The sequence below is a fragment of the Camellia sinensis genome, chromosome 15 (assembly GCF_055761805.1).
Source record: "Camellia sinensis isolate YWXY chromosome 15, ASM5576180v1, whole genome shotgun sequence".
Classification (NCBI taxonomy): Eukaryota; Viridiplantae; Streptophyta; class Magnoliopsida; order Ericales; family Theaceae; genus Camellia; species Camellia sinensis.
Window position 1 is genome coordinate 110,635,994 of NC_138975.1, and position 15,837 is coordinate 110,651,830.

Below are 15,837 nucleotides of genomic sequence, written 5' to 3' on the forward strand. Positions count from 1 at the left end.
TTGACTTTGTTCAAATCAATCTTTTTACGACTAAGACCATTTTTGGACCCTAAGCGGAAAATTTTCAGTACCACAACTTTCAATTTCATTGATTTCAAAACTGAGTTCTCCTGCTCTTGCATTACAATCGAGGTTGTTTTTTTGGTACATTCATAAAGAAAACTTGAAAATACTAATAAAGCAATAAATTTGGGGCATAGTTGAATCAAGTATCTCTGCGTCCCCTCCCAGAGCTGGACGAAGCATCTGATGCCAAGCTGGGCCCAACTTGTGCCTCCTCATTGAGCCAATCCACGCACTCATCGGACAAAGTGCAACTGAAAGTAGAAGCAGGGGACAGGAGCTCTCTAGTCCTCCATGCCGTGGCATATCGGGCAAGCTGTGCACCCCGGATCGGGAAAGCGGCTGGATACTCAATCCCCTCCGGCGGGCAGGTCTGATCATGGCCAAACTGACGCAGGAACCGGAATGGAAAATAGAATACGCAGTGGGTTAGACCAATCAATTGGATCCCAATCAACCGGGACATACTATAGCTCATTGCCGGGAGGTTGAGCCAAGGACAACGCCAAGCAATGCCGTCTGCGGACAAATTGCACATCCAATCGAACCACCACCTTTCGTCAAGAGCATTGACTAGGCGCTGCCGAAAGAAGTAGCCTCGAGCTGAATAAGCCGGGCAAGAGTCCACAACCTGCAACTTATCCATTAACCATACCTAGGGGAGGGATGGAAAATGAGAGAATAAAGAACAGAGAGATGTACGATGAGAGAAAAGTAAGACAAGGGTTTTGTGAGAAAAACCAAACCTGAGGGTCGAGTGATGTGAGCAAATATATATGTGAGGTCGGGTGGGAAACATTACCTGCAGCAGCAGTGGACTCCCAGCAAACCTAGTCGCCTCCCGGCGATAGACAGAATCTAAGCCCATCAGTGTCTCGGCCAAGGTCATGGCAATACAGCTCTTCCCCTCTCTCAAGCCTTGAGCGACTTCAATCAGGCGAATGCTAGCCCCGCCGAAGCCCGAGGAAAGCAGAAAGTGAGACAACAAACATAAGCAGAGGGCGTGTTGCCGGAAACCCTGCCAATAATGGTTGCTGCGGTCACCGGCGTCGGAAAAACGATGGATCAAGCCAAGGATGTTCAGTTCCCCACTGCAGATCAGAGATCGAGCATCATGCGCCGTGAGCCCACACATCCGCCCTAAAGCCTGAGCGTGACCAAAACGGAGCTGGGGCAAGATCACTTCAGAACATTCAGACTCCATCAAAACCTGAAAATCTTCAAAAGTGTGGCACATCTCTTGGCCGCTGAAGCTAAAAACATGCGTCACTGGATTCCAGAACCTTGCCGCGGCATGGAGAAAAGGAAGTTGTAGCGGAGTACGGCTCAGCGTGAATAGTGCATTCAAGCCGAAACCCCGGAAATTCAGCTTTTCCGAGCCATCTAGAGAAGAGATCCAAGATGTGATATTTTCTGCGAGATACGCCTCCATCTTTGTCTAAAACTAAGATGAAATGAATGTTCCCGAAGTTGAGGCTTTTATAGAAGGAAAAACACTATTCACAGGGACACGTGTCGAAAATCTGGAGGCTGCAGGACTGAATGGCCGGCCAGCCACCTTTTCTGGCTGGCCAGCCATCTACTTTTTCAGAAATGGCCGGCCAGCTATCTCTCTCCACAAAAAATGGCCGGTCGGCTCCCAGGAATGGCCGACAATGCTGCAGTGTATCTCCTCGGCCCTGTTTTACCCTTCAAGGGAAAGTTCCAAGCATTTCCATACAACGGGAAAGTCAAAGGCCTTCATCTCCCTCCGTTTCGGATGCGTTCCGATGCCCAGATCATCAGAAGTACACTTTGTTGTTGTTGAGTTTTGTTTATCGAGTTGTCGTTTTGCTTATCGAGTTGTTTGTCGAGCGGACGTGTTTCGTGTTTTTGAGTCATTGCTCTCTGTTTAAGCAATTTTTTTGTTAAAGTCTAGTTTATTTGCGTTGTTGCATTTTGTTTATCGAGTTGTAAACTTGCTAAAGATTCTGTTATATCTTAGTAAGTTGAGTTGCTTAGTTTGTTGCGTCGGTTCACTACCTGACTTGGTGATTACACAATGCGCATTTCCATTCAATTTCATTTTGTGCAAAATAATTGATGCGATACGATGCTAAAGTTTAAAATACAAACACCTTTTCAAAAGCTATTTCATTCCATCATGCTTTACAACAAACAAAGGTACAAGTTTTACAAAAAAATAAAACTGCCTAACAACGTGCAAAGTGCTACAAACTACTAGCAAAAAGAAAAATAAAGCAGGAAATAGCAACATCAAAGTCCTCGGGAGCGGGAACGAGAAGCACTCCTCATCCTCTTCTGCGGGACAATCTCCGCACCACCATCTGAGTCGGAGCTGTCATCCTCAGGATCCCCCTCAGCCTCGCCTCTATTCCCCGAGCCAAAACCGGAGCCCCCCTCCTCAGCAGATGTCTCTGACTGACGATCGGTAGCCTCATCCTCCTCCTCATCAGGCTTCACCTCCACAACGTGAGCCCTGCGTCTGCGGACAGGCCCTCCTCGAGCTCCTCGAAAAGGCCTAGAAGGCCCGGCTCCTCGGGAAGGCCGAGATGGCCCCGCCCCCTGAAAAGGCCCAGATGGCCCAGATCCCCAAGGAGGCCCGGGTGGCCTGGCCTGCGGCTGACCGGACCATGAAGGCATCTGAAAACAAAAAGTTCAATTCAAATGCATCAGTCCAAATATATACATCAGATGCAGATACAAGCAAAGGCTACATGAAGTGGGTGCATGTAAATACAGTGTACAAGTGGGGTGTGTGTCAGATGTGCTCTACACAAGTGGTCTATCGATGCAGTAGAAATCAGCATGTCATCAGAAGTATGATAAATGCCAGAAAACTGAAGGGTACCTGAATGCCCGCGACAGACAACTGTGCCTCCCTGCGTAGGACCATGCCCTCGAGTGTGGCCACCAGTCCAACCACCTCCTCCATGTACCCTCGCGATGGCTGCAAAAATGAGCTCATAATCATTAGTGAACAGAAGAGTGTCTAAACATCTAAATGATGAATGAAAACAAGTGGAGCATACCAGCGGTGAGTCCGGATCAATGGCGTATCGATCACTGGGCATCGGAGGCTCTAGTGGAATCGGAGTCGGAAAGCTAGCCCCATACTGCCACGCCATCAACTCAGTCGGCATATCTGGCCATCCGGGATGAGGATGAACCGACGGAGCCGGAGGAACTGGTCTACTCCCACCTCTGGATGTACCGGCCCTGCTAGTAGAAGGGGCGTCTGCAGCCCGAGCCCGAGCCTGGCCCGAGGATGACATACCGGCAGGCCTCATCATCGGGATACGAGCTTCCATCAATGGAGGCATCAAATATATGTGACGGTAAGTGGCGTAGTCCCCCTCCTCAATATATAGCAAAGCATCACTGCCCAGCATGGCGCCAACTACCTCCGAATAAGAGAGCTTGTCAGCAGTCCGCATACTGGCTGGAGGTACTGCGGGAATATCCTGAGAAAGATACCCCCATACCTGGCGCAGAAAGCGTTCCCCCAGGAACCAGGCCCTGCCAACCGGCCCTTCGAGCAGGACCCTATATTGGGAGATGTCCGACGCTCCGGTATACTGAAGTCGGAGACCGTCACCCAGGGACACCCAGGGCTGCCATGTGATCTGCGGATGACAAATGCATAAACCGATCAGAAATCGAGAATATACAGAGCAAATCAAAGATGACAATGAAAAGAACTGAAAGTTCTGAAGTACCTCTGAATGTCGCACCGTGTCGAAATACTGTCGCAGGCGAAGGAGGGTCTCTCGAGGTCTCGGCCGGTGCGGGCCCTCGAACATCAATGAATATGGTGTCATGGGAATCCCTACCACCTCCAGCTCTGGGGCTAATGATGGGAAGTATACATAGACCCATAGCTGAGAAAAACAGTGCAGAATGTAAGTACGAAATGCTGAGAGCAAAATACAGACTGTAAAAGTGTGCTGTGCGTGCAATGTACAAATGATGAAAAGCAGAAATGTAAATCAAGGGGACAGAAAAGTACCTCCCAGGCTCTCCAGTAACCGCCAAGTAAATCTCCCCGCCCGCGGGAGGTCGCGCTCATATAAAAGTAAAGGGTAGCCAGGTCGGCGCCACCCCAGTCATATCGATGGACCTGTGATAGGTCGACTAGAGCGCTCAGCAAATATAGCCCAACTGTGTTCCCTCTGTCGGCGAATAGGGTAGTCCCGAAGAGGAACATCAGGAAACCACGGGCATACTGCTCCGTCTCCTCGGGACTCTCAGGCACCATCTCCGCCCGCCGGAAATGGGAAGAGAACCAAGTGTATCGGACTCTCCCTGAAACCCTGTCAACAGGCGGGCGAGCCCCCAACAAATACATCCAGGCGGCCTCCCACTCGCCCATATCCTCATCGTAAGGGATGGACCAACCTCCGACGTCTAAACCGGTCAATACAGCAAAGTCAAAAGGGGTCATAGTCATATCCCCGGTAGCAGATAAATGAAAGGAGTTGGTGGTGTCCCACCATCTCTCTACCAAGGCTGCCATCAGTGTCCTCCTGGCAGGACAACGTGACAACCCGACGCAGAAGGGCCCATACCCTGCCAAGTCTACCAAGTCTCTGACGCCCTCCGGGAGCTCAGCATACCAATCCCGCGCAATGGTGGAACCATATCCCCGCACACTGCGGGAACAAACCTGCATTCAGAATGAATACATGTGTCAAACAATGAGATGAATGGGCTGTGTGCCAATGAGATGAATGGGCTATGTGCCAATGAGATGAAATGGGCTGTATGCCGATGAAGTGGAATAAGCTACATACAAATTCAGTTAAATTGTGGGCTGCGTGTTCACTATCTACCTGGGCTGCGTGTTCAGAAAATTTGAATTTTGGGCTGCGTGTTCAACTTTCAGTTAAATTGTGGGCTGCGTGTTCACTATCTACCTGGGCTGCGTGTTCAGAAAATTTGAAATTTGGGCTGCGTGTTCAACTTTCAGTTAAATTGTGGGCTGCGTGTTCACTATCTACCTAGGCTGCGTGTTCAGAAAATTTGAAATTTGGGCTGCGTGTTCAACTTTCAGTTAAAATTGTGGGCTGCGTGTTCACTATCTACCTGGGCTGCGTGTTCAGAAAATTTGAAATTTGGGCTGCGTGTTCAACTTTCAGTTAAATTGTGGGCTGCGTGTTCACTATCTACCTGGGCTGCGTGTTCAACTTTCAGTTAAATTGTGGGCTGCGTGTTCACTATCTACCTGGGCTGCGTGTTCAGAAAATTTGAAATTTGGGCTGCGTGTTCAACTTTCAGTTAAATTGTGGGCTGCGTGTTCACTATCTACCTGGGCTGCGTGTTCAGAAAATTTGAAATTTGGGCTGCGTGTTCAACTTTCAGTTAAATTGTGGGCTGCGTGTTCAACTTTCAGTTAAATTGTGGGCTTCGTGTTCACTATCTACCTGGGTTGCGTGTTCAGAAAATTTGAAATTTGGGCTGCGTGTTCAACTTTCAGTTAAATTGTGGGCTGCGTGTTCACTATCTACCTGGGCTGCGTGTTCAGAAAATTTGAAGTTTGGGCTGCGTGTTCAAATTCCAACTAGTGTGGGCTGCGTGTTCACTATCTATCTGGGCTGTGTGTTCAGAAAATGTAAAATGTGGGCTGTGCGTCCACTTTCGAATTCGAGCTGTGTGTTCGACAAATCAGTGTTTGAACCGTGTGTTCGCCTCTTAACTAATGTGTACGGTGCGTTCACAATTAATTAATGAGCCGAGTGTTCCGAAATTCGAGTGTTGAAATTACATATTCAGGATGTAAGCAAAGTACTATGTCGTAAGCTAAACTGCGTGTTCAAGCATGGCAAAGGTGCGAAATGTACGAAAAACACAGAAAATGAAGTAAATACCTCTCGGGCCTCATGAGAGAGGTGCTGCTCCGGCTCTCTGAGAAGCAGATCCCCGGGTGCTCGCTCGTCAAAACTGGTAAAGTGACGGAAGACAGCGCGCGGAAGAACGTGTGCTGGCGGACGGTACCTCCCGGGAATAAAAGGTCGGGTCCTCGGGGGTAGAGTCATGGGATCGAAATCATCGCCGGCACCTGGAAAACCTCCGCCGTGGGGAGAATTACCCGCCATTTTCAAAGGATCTGCAAAAGGGAGCAGAAATGAGCAAAATGGGCCAAAATTGGAAAAAGTCAACGAAAGTCAACTCTCGGGAAATGAAAAGTCAACAAAAGTCAACTCCCGAGAAAATATTCCAAATATTGAGACAAACTTACCTCAAGTGGCGAAAATGCAAAAAGAAGCTCCGAAGCCGGAATTTAATCGTTTCAAAGTGCTTGAAACTGAGTGTTTTTGCGGAAACAATTTGCGCGGGGCGTTGGAAAACGCGCGTGAAACTCAAAATCTGGAGAGGAAAGTGTTGAAGGAGGCAAGAAATGAAGGGACCTCGGCTGCCTTTTATAAGCCTCAAGTCTTGGTTGAAGAAGCATGCAAAAAGGAGTGAAAAAGACCAAAATACCCCCGGATAAAGCACATGGCCGGCCGGCCCCTATTTCTAGCCGGCCAGCTATCTGCTTTTTGCAGAAATGGCCGGCCAGCCATTAGCTTTATTGGAAACCGGTTGGCCACCCCCCCTTGGGAAGATAAATGGCCGGCCATGTTCCCCACATGCCCACCTAGCTCTCTGCAAATTTTGAGGAAGATCGGAGTTCCCGGGACCTGAAAAAGTTCAAGAAAAGTACACTTCCGGTCGCGAAATTGCTCCGCCGGAACTTCAGCTTCAAGATCTGACATGTGTCTCATCATCATTCATCAAAATCAAAGTGTATCCTTTTTGAATGAGTTGTAACCTTTCAGGGAAGCAGATCGGAGGCCGTGGTCAAGTCGCCTTCGCCGAAACGCGCATTTCCGTACTCGTTGTTTCATAACAAATGAACACCTCGTTATGCTCGTTTTGTACTATCGTGCGCATAACTTGCATTCTCATGAGCATACCTGCATCAACGTGCACATTTCTTGATATTGGCATACCTCCATGTTTGAGCATGCGTTGTCTCGCGTGTTCCACTCTTGCATTGCGATACATTCACTCACCGGCACTGCGTGTGTCGAACTTTCGAAATTACATTAAATATATGTTGTTAGCATGTTGTGCTCGTTGAGTTTCTCTATTTTGCAGGCACGATATTGTATGTGCGGTTCAATTGAAGCTGGTGCGACCAGACGAATCACGCAGGTATCGTATCTTCTCCGTGTGAGACGTGGCGGGGATTGAATAATCCTCCGCATTCTTAACTGCATGAAATGTAGTTGTTGCTTTGCATTCTTACTTAAAACTGTTGCATCTATTTGCGAATACTTGCTTCATTACAGCTTGCTGCATTCGCATGATCATGAGTGATAACCGGCTTCGCGTAGCGTATAAGTCCAACTTTCAAAACCGGCTTCGCGTAGCGTATAAGTCCAACTTTCAAAACCGGCTTCGCGTAGCGTATAAGTCCAACTTTCAAAACCGGCTTCGCGTAGCGTATAAGTCCAACTTTCAAAACCGGCTTCGCGTAGCGTATAAGTCCAACTTTCAAAACCAGCGTCGCGCAGCGTATAAGTCCAATCTTCAAAATCTTCTTGCATTATCATTTGCATTTTGCCCCCTGCCTGCGGGCACATCTCTGTTTACCTTGTATGTTTGTCTAAGTCTTCGGCCTTGTCAAAAATGGGTCGTCTTTGGGCTTTGACATTCACTCCCGTCACTTGTGACTTCCGAGTTCTGTCAAAGAGGGGCAACTGTAGACACCCCATTTTTGACCGACTTTAAGACTCAGACGTCACCGATTGAGCGCTTGGTGATGTTACATAGTGTGCTCGTTCAGAAGTTTCAGAGTTGCGGCCGTGAGCCCTGCCTCCGGACTTCCGAACCCTCTTCTGTGCCTTGTCTCGATTTGCGAACCAGACTCGGTTTTCTCTGTTTCTTTTCCTGAGGGAAGGGAGAGGGCCCGTAGGCCATCTCTCAATGTCCGTAGGCTACATTTGGTGGCCGTAGGCCTTTTTTCCTATTTCGGAGTCCGGTTTCCGGTTTTCGGAGCCGTCAGGCCGTGTGCCTCGGTTCGGGACCGCTTAACCATCTCCTATTGCTCTGATTTTTGGCATACATCTTATTTTCTCCCTTTTGAGGGACACTGGGGTCTGAGAAACCCACTTCGTGGTCGAATGCCACTTTCGGTGCTTAACAGCCCATTTTCGGGACCCCGAACTGCGTGTTTTGGTCCCCGAACATTCGTTTTGCATCGGTTTTTGCTCATTTTGGTAGGTACCTCTGTTTCATCACGGGGAAGGTCACTGAAGGACGGGAGGCTAGTAATTGTTGCAGCAGGCAGTTATATCTCCTCCGAGGCCCTCCGACGCCCGTTTTTCTAACTTCCGGGCTAATGTTGAACACCTTGGAGTTAATGTTGCCAACTTTCAACCACATATCTGTGATCTACACACATGGGAGGCCCCTAAAAGTTGGTGGCCGGCCATTAAGGTTACCTGACCCTTTTGACCCCTTTCTTCCGGGCTAATGTTGAACCCCTTGGACCCTTTTTCTTGAACTTTGAACCACATATTTGTGATGTACACACATGAGAGGACCCTAAAAGTTCATGGCCGGCTAGTAATTCAAATTGACCCTTTTGACCGAGCTAATGTTGAACCCCTTGGACCCACTTTCTTGGACTTTTAACCACATGGTTGTGTTGTACACACATAGGAGTACCTCACCAGTTGCTGGCCGGCCAGAAAATATGATTGAACCTTTTGACCCCTAGCCGGCCGGCTAGGGGGTGTGGCCGGCCGGCCACCTGCAACAAAAGTACCAGGCCGGCCTGCTTCCTTGCACTGCACACTTTACAGCTGTGGAGCTGTTTCCCCCAGACAAGATCTTTATCTGGGGGATATTTCGTGGGGGAATATTACTCTCCTTTTCCCCCACCTTTACACCCCTTCTTTGGCCTATATAGCAAGCAAGCCTTGTAGTATTTTGGGGTTAGAAAAATTGTTCTTCAAGTCTCCATATACAACTCCATCTCCATAGCTCTCATTTCTTCAAAAAACCCAAGTCCCTAACCATCATCCCTTCTACACCACCAAGCTCTACCACCACCATCTCATTTCCAGCAACAAGGAAGGTTTCTCAAAGGCCAAAGAAGCTGCAAATTGGTCCAAGAAGCAACAAAAGTTTGAGTCTTCTTGATCCTTTTTCAAGGGTAAGTAATACTTTTACCCTTTTGACCCTTTTTCTTGATCTATTTGTAAGCCCCATTTTCTTTTTGTTTCAAGCTCCGGCCCTAACTTAAAAGGGCCCTCTTTTGATCCCATCTTCACTTTTCATTAAGGGCTCAACCCTGTTTGAGCCCTCCATGACACACTTGCTTCATTGATCCTCTTATATGTCATGATTTTGCATGCTATTTTTGGCCCATGAGCAATTTATTTTCGAGCATGTTGTAAACTGATATTAGGCTTATTTTGAGCCCCTCTTCAACATTGAAGAAGGGCTCAACACCATTTGGGGTTTCCATGTTATACCTACCTTTATACTCCTCTTTTCTTCCCCATTCTTGCATGCAATGGCAGCCTACCATACTTTTGTTTTTGGCCATTTTACAGTTCTGGAAAAGTTCTTATTTTGGTCCATACTTCATGTTTCATTTAGGTCCTTTCATGTTTTGGGGTCTCCATAGGTCACTTCATGTTATATCTCTCTTTTATTCCCCATTCTTGCATGTTTAGTTAGCCTACCATGCTTTTGTTTTTGGCCATTTTACAGTTCTGAAAAAGTGCTTATTTTGGTCCATTCTACATATTTTATTAAGGGTCTTTGGCTGTTTGGTGATTATTTTGCATACCTCATGTTATAGCCATTTTTGAGCCTTGTTTTGCATCACATTTTTAGCATGTTTGTATACTGATTTTGAGGCTTCCATATACTGTAAATATTCATATTTTTGGTCCCTCTTCAATGTTGTAGAAGGAAATTTTTCAGTTTGGGTTTTGCTTATATCACTTGCTTCATTACCCATCTCTTGGCCCCCTTTCTTGCATGCTATTTTTACCATACCTATGCTTGCTGTTTGGCCATGTTTATAACTGTGAAAGTGTATCTTTTGGGACTGTCTAGCTTCTGTCTTTGCATTGCATGTCCATATTGTGCATGTTTAGCATAGCTATAGGTCATTTCGGGTACCTAAATTTACATTTCGGGACAATTCCATGCATTTCATGTCATTTCGCCTCATTTCGGGACTGTTTCCCCCCATATTTTACTGCTAAAATTCCATTAGAATGATTGCTATCATGTTTCCATGTCATTTCATCACATTCTGCCACCGCCTCGGTTTGCGTGCCCGTGTGCACGCATTTCGAGGCACTTCATTTTTATCCGCCGGCATCCTATGTGAGTGTGGCTGAGGCTCACTCATGTTGGTATAAGTCCATATCATGTTTCCATGTCATTTCATCATATTTCGCCACCGCCTCGGTTTGTGTGCCCGTGTGCACGCATTTCGAGGGACTTCATTTTTATCCGCCGGCATCCTATGTGAGTGTGGCTGAGGCTCACTCATGTTGGTATAAGTCCATATCATGTTTCCATGTCATTTCATCATATTTCGCCACCGCCTCGGTTTGCGTGCCCGTGTGCACGCATTTTGAGGCACTTCATTTTTATCCGCCGGCATCCTATGTGAGTGTGGCTGAGGTTCACTCATGTTGGTATAAGCCCATTTGTCATTTCCATGTCATTTCATCACATTCTGCCACCGCCTCGGTTTGCGTGCCCGTGTGCACGCATTTCGAGGCACTTTATTTTTATCCGTCGGCATCCTATGTGAGTGTGGCTGAGGTTCACTCATGTTGGTATAAGCCCATTTGTCATTTCCATGTCATTTCATCACATTTTGCCACCGCCTCGGTTTGCGTGCCCGTGTGCATGCATTTCGAGGCACTTCATTTTTATCCGCCGGCATCCTATGTGAGTGTGGCTGAGGCTCACTCATGTTGGTATAAGTCCATATCATGCTTCCATGGCTTTTCATTGCATTCTGTCATTGCCTCGGTTTGCGTGCCCGTGTGCACGCATTTCAAGGAACCTCATTTTCATTACATATACCATCGCCTCGGTTTGCGTGCCCGTGTGCACGCGTTTCGAGGCATCTCATTTTCATTACATAACATTTTGCCATCGCCTCGGTTTACGTGCCCGTGTGCATGCATTTCGAGGCACCTCATTTTCATTGCATTCTGCCATTTTCTCGGTTTGCGTGCCCGTGTGCACGCATTTCGAGGCATATCATTTTCATAGCATTATGTGTACTAGGTTGTATCTTAGATTGCATTCTGCCATTTTCTCGGTTTGCGTGCCTGCGTGCACGTATTTTGAGGCATGTCATTCCATAGCATTGAGTATGTTAGGATTGTATCTTAGTTGCATTTCATGCATATCATGCATATTGCATCATGTCCGGAATAGGAGTTAGTCCGGGCACGGAAAACGAGGTACATTTCCTACTCCGAGTGACGGAATGTGTCTCAACTCCCCAGTCACCGACACTCCGGATTACCCATGATGGAGTTAGGTTTTAGTTGTAGTTTCATGTGCATTCATCCTATATTGAGTTGTGCATTTCGACTTCTCGGCCATCATGCCTCGATATGCGTGATTGGTGGCACGAGGATCGAGACATGCATATATCTGTGCAAATACATTGCTATGCCCCTTTTCTGCTCTCTGTTGTAGCAAAATGAGGAATCAGTAACTTTCCGGGGCTTGGCACGCATTTCAAGAACAGGTGTAAACAGAGGCTAATTGGGGCATTCCGGTGGATTCCCGCGCAAGACAATCCGGACATGCATCATTCATCAGAAGCAAGGCAGTCCCTGGCTTGCACGCCAGTTTTACTTGTTTTCTTAGTTAATTCATTAATTAATTAGGATTCTGTAATATTTTGGACTGTAATATTCTTTTATTCGGGACTGTAATATTGGGACTGTATATTTATTCGGACCCTCTGAGCGAGGGCATAACTGTAATAAGTGTGCGTGAGTGTGATGTATGTCTTCCAACCCCACGTCTTTCTCCCTTTTATTTATCCGCTTATGATGGTTAGATTAGGGCATATTTAAATTAGCATACAGTATGACAGCATGTTTGCATTCATTCATTTGTATCGCATGCACCGGGCTCGGCGCATCATACTAACTGCATTGTACTTTCGATTCTAAATTGAATACATGATAGTTGTGACATTTCATATATCATCTTAGAATAGCCGAGCCTACTATAATTGCATTTTGCATGTGTTGCATTAGGCATTTCTGTATAGTTAGGATCATGCATGATTTCTAATGAATTCTTATTTTGGCTTGGAGTACTCGGTAAGCTTTATGCTTTAGCATCCTTGCATGCGTGTGAGTGACTGCCATAAATAGCATGCTTACCATGAGGCTATGTGCTTACATGATATATCTGCCTGAATGCCTGTGGGTGAAGGTTGGGTTACTTAAATTGGAATAAATCATCAAATGTTTTAAAGCCTACCTGCGGGTAGCAAACCATTTTCAAAAAAAAAAAACATGAAATGTTTCGTTCCAATTCAGGCGACCCGGTCTATACTTATATGCTGTGAGCATCACATAGTAACCTAGGCTAATAACCGGAATAAGAACTCACAATGTTTTCAAAACTAGATATCATGGTTAGTAGAGGCCGGTCTATGACTGGGCGAGCGGGGGTGCTCACGAAGTGACCTTCCCCAATCGTACCCAAGTTCCCGAGCCGAGGCAACTTTGGTGATGACGGACACGTGGCCTCTTGGCACCGAGTCAGGGTTTCCTAAATTTCCCAAAATAAAATATTTAGGTGGCGACTCTGTATCTGGCAAAGCAGTTCATATTTGGCACTACTTTTTCAAAAAAAATCAGTTTCTCAAAACGATTTGCCGGATTTGGACTCTTTGGTTCAGATTAGGAACCGTGACATTTTAAGAGTCCGAGCTGTAGTGACCCCAAATGAATAGAACGGGAGCTCAACCCTCCCGGGGCGTTCGGGGGACGTCTACAGGAGGGTGCACGGTCGAGTCCGGAGTGTCTGGAATAGAACCGGAAAAATTCTGGGCTGGAGGACCAGGGCCGCATGTGCGGGGCCTTAGGGTCGCACGTGCGAGAGATGGCCGCACGTGTAGGGAAGTGGAGGGTTTTTCAGCTTGCACACTGCATTATATGTAGATGTAGAGTGAGGTGCGGGGAGGGACCACTGAACATGCAGGGGTAAAAGTCGTACATGCGGGAAGACGCTCCGCACGTGTGGAAGAGGGCGCCGCATGTATGGGCCTCTGTGCAGTCTGAAAATCAGCTTTTTTTTTTTCTTGGGCTGAGTGTATATCATTATACACATCTCTCTCTCTCTCTCTAAAAACCCTTTTCTCCTCAATCTCTCTACATTTCCTATACCAAAATACTTAGAACTCTTGATCCCTTTAGGTCTATTGCATTTCTAACCCAAGCTTCTTCATCAAAGCTAAAGAGCTCCTCTAGAGCTACATTGTGTGCGGTTAAGATCGAGATTCGTCACCGTTAATTTTAGGGAGTTTTATCTCTTTTCTCTCCAAAAACTTGAGGTAGGGACTTCTCTGAATTATATATACATGTTTTGCAAGGTTGATGTTGATTTTAGGGTTTTCTTCAAGTTATTATGTAGGTTTTGATTTTTGGCTCAAGAATGTGGAGATTTTCAAAAGTTGGTTTCAAAATCTCAAATCTTTCTATGTTAATCCTTAAGGGTTTCACTTTCATTGTGTGGGAAAGATGTCTTGTGTGAGTGCCCTTTTAAAAACGGTGAAGAGAGGCCTAACCTTAGCCAAAGACCCAAATTCATGAATTTTCTTTGAACTGGATTAAGGGTTATAAAATTAATCAATTTGTTGTTATGTCACAATGGAAGAATGGAAATGGAAAATATCTTTTGCCATTGTAGAAATGATAAATTTCATAGAGTGTGTGAAAAATGGAAATGGAAATTTGTAGTTGAAATTGTAGGTAAAGTTATGGAGTAACAAATTGTTGGTTTAATACGAAATTGTGAAAGTATTCATTTGTTGATGAATTTAAATGAAATGATGGACATCATGCTTGGTAATGTTGTAAGAGGAGTTGAAAGTTTAATTATGATGAATCATCGTTGAGAAATTTTATGGTGGGAAAATGTTATATAGTGATGACAATTATTGTATTGCATGTTCATTCAATTGATTATTACAAGGTTATTATTTAGCTTTGGCATATATTGTATTGGCATTTCTAATATTGCATTGTTGCAAGTTTTGAGTTGAGATTTGAAAACATTTGCATTGAGAAAGTAATGTTGCGAAATGAATTTATTGAAATGTTTTGGGGTAAATACGTTGGTAAGTCCGAATAGAAGGTGCAGATGAAATTGATTAAGTTGGCCTAAGTGTTCAGGGTGAAAGACCAAAAACACGCATGGAGGACGTACCACTTCCCTTCCAGTTAGCAACTGGTAAAGTGGGGTTTTTGGTAGTGCTAGTTATGCCTACTTGCAGACACCAACCTAGGGATTACCTGCGTCGTATTTACCGCCCCAATGAATTAAATTGTAAATTTCTGAATTTGCAGAGAATTTCAAGTTATCATTATGCATGGTGGTTTTCAAAGAGATGTAAATGAAATCTTTTTGGCATAGCATGGCATTTGCATTTCATATTGGAAATTCTTGCATAAATGTATATACTTTGTTAAGAATTCTCTACTGGGCTTTATTCTCACCCCTACGGGATTTTGGTGCAGGAAAAGACGTGATGATCCCGCCGAGTTGAGGGCGTAGACACATTTTGTAGAGAGTAAATGACTTTTATTTTGTTGTGGTTCAATTTGCTAGCCATGGGCTATAAATGCATGGGTTCACAAAACCATTTTTGTGTAATCGGGTTTAAGCCTTGGAATATGTAACCTCCAAGGGCATTTTATTTATTTTTGAGATTTGATGTTCTCCTTGTTATAGATTGATGTGTTTTATATCCTTGAATGTATAATTCACATGTGGGACTATTTTTGTACAAACCTTATTGATTAATGATGTAAAGGTTGGAAAATTGCTATTCTTCTTTAATGGATGTTGATTGATGTACCTAATTTATGTTGGATTATTTTGGGGCGTTACAACTTGGTATCAGAGTTACCAGGTTTGAGTACTTGCAGCTTGTGGGGAGTGGTTGTTATACCACAATGGGTTCAGTGCGCATGATTATGAGATGTCTTTTATTTTATGATTATGTGATAACATGTTTATGTGACTATATGGGTATGGGATTGGACTTTTGGGATGTTGTTTGTGATACCATAGTGGGTAATCTGTATGTGCTTACGTGACTAAGTGCTTATGTGGAGTGAATTGAATTGTTTGTATGGTAGGAAATATATAAATTGTTGTGGTTTAACGTGTGAGAGAAGTCGCGAGCACATTTGAGATTATATGCTAAATTGTTTATCTTATTCCTTAATTAGGATGTGAGGAAGGGATCAAACCCGTGGTGGTAGAGGTAGAAGGCATGGTAGGGCTCGTCGAGGTATGCATGAAGTATTGGTCCATGAGGTTCCAGTGCAAGAGGAGGGGTTAGGCCAAGCTAATATGGCCGGGCAAGTGGGGCAAGCAAAAATTTCGGGGCAAGTGGGTCAAGCCGCAAATGGGGCCCTAGCTTGAGAAATGGCGGGGGCCCTGAGGGAATCGATGAACATACTAAGGGCGAAGAACCAAGCTAGA